Source organism: Apis dorsata, unplaced genomic scaffold (genome assembly GCF_000469605.1).
Source record: "Apis dorsata unplaced genomic scaffold, Apis dorsata 1.3 scaffold_50, whole genome shotgun sequence".
Lineage (NCBI taxonomy): Eukaryota > Metazoa > Arthropoda > Insecta > Hymenoptera > Apidae > Apis > Apis dorsata.
The window spans coordinates 2019159-2025511 of record NW_006263351.1 but is presented as its reverse complement, the minus strand read 5'-3'; the positions used below and the strand labels follow the sequence as shown (position 1 = coordinate 2025511).

At 32.8% G+C, this 6353-nt stretch overlaps 1 long non-coding RNA gene across 3 annotated transcripts in view; it reads right to left on the bottom strand.

Moving 5' to 3' along the window:
• Positions 1 to 1451: 1451 nt before the first annotated feature.
• The window catches only part of LOC116186730, a 19062-nt gene continuing 14160 nt past the window's right edge, over positions 1452 to 6353 (bottom strand). For all 3 annotated transcript variants that reach the window (XR_004151727.1, XR_004151726.1, XR_004151728.1), the window contains one exon: positions 1452 to 1744. This is a non-coding gene — a long non-coding RNA (uncharacterized LOC116186730). The remainder of the gene's footprint in view (positions 1745 to 6353) is intronic.

The following is a 6353-nucleotide window of genomic DNA, read 5'->3' as shown; positions in this document are numbered from 1 at the left end:
AGAAGGAACGTTGCGAACGACGACGACGACGACGACGACGATGACGATGATCTGGTCACGCGCGAGATCCTCCAATTCTTTTTCTTCTTTCTTTTCCTTCCTCTCTTCCGATGGAAGAGATCTTTCGCGGATCTTGGTATTTTCACAGATCGTGACTCGACGCTCGTTATCGGGATTATTGGCTGTGCTCCGACCGTGCACCGCTTATCCTCGCGCGTGACATCTGAGGGGGCCGAATTTTCCCTCCCTCTGCCTCCTCGTGATCCTCCGTTTCCTTTCCTAGGTGTGCCTCGCTGATATTTCCAGTAATATTTTCGGTGGTATCTTCGTATGTATACGTGTGCTATTTGTGTGTGTATATCGCTTTTGTGTGTCTGTGTGTATATCAATGTGTATACTCGCTTTTTCCTGAATTTCTTTTTCTTCTTCTTTTTCTTTTTCTTCTTCTTCTTCTTCTTCTTCTTCTTCTTCTTCTCGCCTCTTGTTTTTAGAGCTCTTCTTTTATTTTGCTCGCTCGCGCTCACTCTCGTCGTTATTTCTCACTTTCTCTCTCGTTCTCTCGTTCCCTTACGCTCGCTCTTCCTTTCTCTCTCTCTCTTTCTCTCTCGCTCTCTCTCTCTCGCTCTCTCTACCTCTCTCTATAACTCTATTTCTGTCGTTTGTACTCAACAGGTTTAGGCTACGAACTGAAGTAGATCGGTTTCTCTGGGAGTAATTATATGCGAGTCCCCTTTTCCGGATATATAGGGCGGCCTGCGTTCTCTCCGTCTGTCTTTCGCTTTGGATGGGACTCCTCTCTTCTTTCCTTAATTAGATACTCATACGCGCTCTCTCACAAGTGCGTTTTTTTTTCTTCTTCTTCTTCTTTTTCCTCTTTTTCTCCTTTTATTTTTTCTTTTTTTTTTCCCCCTCTTTTTTGAAATCAAAAAAAGAACGTCAACCCCCTTTTAATTTGTTTATCACGTAATAAACTTCTTCTTATTGTAAGCTTAGAAAATTTTGTCGATTTGTTTTTTTTTCGCGTTTTTATTATTTATTTATTTTTTTTTTTTATTATTTACTTCTTATGCTTTTGTGTTCTGCTTTTTTTGTTCCTTTTATATTTTTCCTAATTAACCTTCTCGCGAAGAAGAGATCGCCGCTCGTTTAGCTCGGTTAGTGAGTAATATCGTTAGCTGAGTGATTAGTAGAAAAAAAAAAAAAATGGTAGATTCTTTGGTTTACGGTTTTTAACTTCTTCTTTCTTCTTTTTTCTCGCCCCCTTTGTTTTTTTTTTTTTTTTTTTTTTTTTTTTTTCCCCCCCTTTTTTTTTTTTTTTTTTTTTTTTTTTTTTACCTGCCCTGAAATGTACAACAATCGTGTTAAATTTTTCTCTCTGTTTACTCTGTATCCTCTTTTTCTATTTTTCTCTCTTTCGATTTGGCACTGACGGACTTTTTTAATTTTTTTTTTTTCTTTATTTTGTTTCAGATATACTTTGTACACTAATTAGATACTATAGCTCTTAATGTTTTGTTTTCCTCTGAACTTAAGCTCTTGAAATAATTTTTCTTCTTTTTTTTCTCGTTTCTTTCTCTCTCTCTCTCTCTCTCTCTTTCTTTCTCTCTCTTTCTCTCTCTCTCTCTCTTTCTCTCTTTGTTTTACATCGATATAAACACACTAATTACTTCTTTCGCGCTTCGTAAGAAAATAGAAATCACTTGAGGTTAATGTGGCTTGTTAGAAGGCGGTTGATTTGTACGATCTGAAACATAAAGATGCAATATAATAATTATTTCTTAATTATTTCTCAGCCGTGTAATTAAAATTACCGATCTTAATTTATATATTCCATACATAAAATTCGTACACACATTCGCTTATCACATTTCGTCGTTCATTTTAATATTTCGAAACAACATTTAGAATTTTTCACGATATAAATAAAAAAAAAATCCACTGAAAGAATCTTTCTACGAATAATTAAACATTTCGAAAAATATAATATATTTCAGTATATCTTGAATCTTGAGAGAAGAGTCGTAGAATCTTTGAATCATGAAGATTTCCTCTGATCTTCGATCGAACAATTCGATGTAAAGAAAATGAAAACGAGACATTGTACGAAGTTATGTATTTATATTTTTCCAAGAAAATTCTGTAAAGAATTCTTCAAAGAAAGAAAAATTCACGAGTCATTTTTCAAGTGTAAATACATTTGAGAGTTTTGTTTTCATGTATTTTAACAAGATATCAGTTAAGATTACAATTATGCAATTGCTATTCTATTTTCGAAAATTTTCAATATAACATTATATATAATTCATATTTCGAATTTGTCTTATCAATGTATAATTAGTAACATATGTTATTTACATATATAATTTTATTATTTCAATTAGGCATTAATTTAACATTAAAAATAAATATAAACGTTTCCAAAGTTAGAATAAAACAACGCAGTTTTAAATACATAATATATAGATACAAATATTTCGATTTGTACAAAATTATATTTACATCTCGATTTTACAGAGATTTTTCACAACGAAATATACAAACACGTTACGCAATCTTATTGAGATTACAAAAATTCATATATTACGATTATTTTCGGCCATGAGAGAACAGGAAGCGATAAAGAAGAAACAGAAAAAAAGAAGAATTAATAGACGGTCGAAATCATCGTGAAAACACAGTGGCGGAGCCACTTAGGAAAAAACTGAGCGTTTCGAGATAAAAAAGCCCCGATGACGAGGCTCATTGAGCCCTCCCCTTTCTCCGTGGTCACGTGAGGCGATCGTAAGCGAGAACGTGACACGCGACTACGTGGGAACGTGTCATAGACGTTACTATAACGTGACCATCGCTAAGCCAAGGTTACTATTACGTTCGGCGTGTCTGCACACCTACTCGCTCGCTTTGATACCCGCGAATGTTGTGCCCTAGTCCCCGGACGGTTCATTCAGCGTTGCTTAGACCGACTGACGATGGCTATGAACTTTTCGCGTTCTGCGATTCTTTGTTTCTCGATGACACAATGTATCGCTGCGGATTGAGCGAAGATCGCGCGAGAGCTAACAGTAATGGCTTCTGCAAGTGGATCTTTCATTTTTGCCACATTTTGATAGATATTCGATATTATAGTGGAAATTATCGCATCTTCAATAGTGTTTCTCTAGAAATATTAAAAATACTTGTGCAATGCTATAAGTCGTAATCATAATTGTACATGGTTAAGTTATAAACGAAATGCACGTGGAGTTAGAAGAAAATTTCGTGAATAGGTAGACTCGAAATAAAATTCGATTTTATTATTAATAAAATAAATTGATTATTCTATAATATAATATCTATAATATTGCTTGAAACATGCGAAATAATGTTGCCAAAGATACTAATACTAATATTCAAATGTATCTGTTTAATTTATTTAATTTATTTTATATACACTTTACGGCTATGATTACTGTACACATAGTAGTTATCAATATGTTAAATTTTATTGAAATCGAGAAATAATACTTCTAAGAAAAAAATCCTTGTAATATTTAAAACTTTCATATCATTAAATACCATCCTCTAAACGCAATTTATCCCAATTCGCCGCTAATATTAGCAATTAACATTTAATAATTTAATTACACGTAAATAAATTAAAAAAAAATTGGCGTAGATCGATAAATTGAATCTTTCAACTCTCAATCCTTTCTTTATTTATTACCTCCTTCCTCCTCCATTTTATAAAGAAACAATAATTTAATTCGATCCAATAATTCAATTATCCATACAGGCGCGTTAAATAAAGGATTCCCTTTAAAATTCCTCGTTGAATCCAACGAAGCGAGATGCTCGCAAGAGGTTCCAAGCCATCGTCGAAAACCGATGCGATGTTGGTCCTCTGTGAGATATCGACCGTCGCTTAACCCCCTCTCTCTCCCGTCAACGCTCTCTTTCTCCCTCTCCTTCTGTCCACGGTGCACATAGTACGCTACACGTCCACGCGATGAGCAAACGCGTCTATCCTCCGTGTGTGCACGTGTGCGCGCGTGGCATTCGCGCGCACACTAGCTTTTGCACGGCTGGTGGATACACATAATGGCCGGTACATAGAGAGAGCGATAGCTATGTCGCTATCTCACGGCTACGTTTTCCACCGCACTCACTCTCCACCGCCTCTCTCCACGCAAAACTCTCTCTAATAGCTTTACAGCTGTGGCCGACGGAGCTTTCGCTATCGTTGGAAACTTGCACTGTCGTTCGACTCGCACTTTCGTTTGCCGCGAATTAAACCGCGATGTCACGCTATCTTCGAACTTGCGCGCCAATGATCCAATGTTCTTTTTACCCGGGAATTTTAGAGCGAATTAATAAAGATTAATTTATTCGGGAATCGATCGAGAATATTTTTTTAACGATAGAAAGAATGTTTTGGAGAATTTTTGGAGAATTTATTCTGCGTGGTATAGTCTTTTCTGGATAGTCCTTTCGTCTTTAAACGAATATATTAATTAATTTGAGAATATTTTTTCAGGGGAATAGGTGAGAATAGGAAAGAAGTTTTTTTTTTCTCTCTGATTAAGAGATTGGTCCAAGCAAAATAGTTTTTTCTGGTTTTAAATTTAAAGGGATAAAAGGTATGGGGAGCATTACCATTTTGTTAACCCTTATATCGATACCTGGGTAGCCAGGTATCCTTTTACTTAAGTTAGCATATTTTTCGCACCTGTCGTGGGAAACTTGAGCTATTTAAGGATTATTCTTTTTTTTTTTTTAGGTTCCAGGATCTCAAAAAATATGAAAAAATTCTAGGATACTTATTAAAATCTCGTTATATAATTTCGTTATTAGTAAAAATAAAAATCGTACGAATTTAATGAAATTTCATTCCAGATATTATCTAGATTAGAATTAAAAATTCTCAAATCCAACTAGATCGCCATTACACAAATCTATTATTAATTTGAATTGCAAGTTTACAATTTAAAAATTAGAGAATTATTGTTAAACAATAAAAATTATTTTTAAAATTTTTCTTAGAAACAATATGTATATAATACATATAATAATATTTTTATTTTTGCAATCCGTAAAAAAAAATTTGTTCATAAAATTTTCCTAAACCAACATACAGAATATCTTGAAAATTTTGAAGAACCATAACCATATATACAAATACTCCAAAAATTTTAGGGTACACTAGAATTCGAGATACACTAACATTCTATGCATACCGTGCGGCTTGCTACGTCAACACGTGACGAGGGACAAAGACAAATTCGACCAGTTGGGTCGAATTAACGAAGAATCGAACAGTTCCACGAATTTTCCTGAACGAGCCGCTGTGCATCAGAAATAACGACATTTGAACGAACAGGCCGTTGCCAGGAATTCTTCTCGAGAGCCATGAAAGCTCGATCCACTGGGTGTCATCTATTAACACGTCTACCTTCACCTTAACCAGATATGTTTAGAAATCTTATAATGAAAATTATTAAACAAAAATATTTTAATCTTTTGTATAAATTGTATTTTAGTTCTATTTTGTTTTAAAAATATATATTGAAAATTATTAGTCGAAAGTATTTTTGATCTTAGATCTATTTTGATCTATTATTTTTGAAATCTATGTCAGGTACTTAGATTTAGATTATCCTATAAGTAATATTACAACTAATCTAAATGATTTAATGACAAATAATTCATTATAAACATTTTTTTAAAACGAAATTAAAACAGAATAACTACAGGTTATAGTTTGTAGTGAAAAATTAAATAGATAATATGTAGATTTAATATATAGACGATTATTGTTAGAAAATTGCAAATAAATTTTTTTCCATTATGACAATACTTAACAAAGCAAAAACAATGATAGGAAAAATTTAACCGACATTAAGTATTAAATCTATCATATTTTTTAAAGCAACCATGGAATTACCGCTTATTTTTATTACAAGTAATTTTTTTAAATTCTACAACTTTTCTAAATAACATTTTCATCCATTATTTGAAATAATAAAGATATTTAAAGAACTGTACAGAGTATGCATATTCATAAATAGAGAATTTAAAAGCCAATCAGTATAAGTCACATTCTTTGAACTTGCATAATTGCATAATTCAAGAGTATCTTTATTATTTAAACATTCAATGAATAAATCAAACAAGCCACTACTAAATTACTGAAGTAGTTGCTTAATTAACTGATCAATTGAAAGTTTAACTTTAAGTAAACAGATTCTCGAACTATTGTAAATAATTTTCAAACGAGAAAGATAATTCTCAAATATCTAAGAAAAATAATGCACATACGATAACTACGAAAAAAAATATTACATTTTCATCAGTTAATAATATATTTTATAATAGCA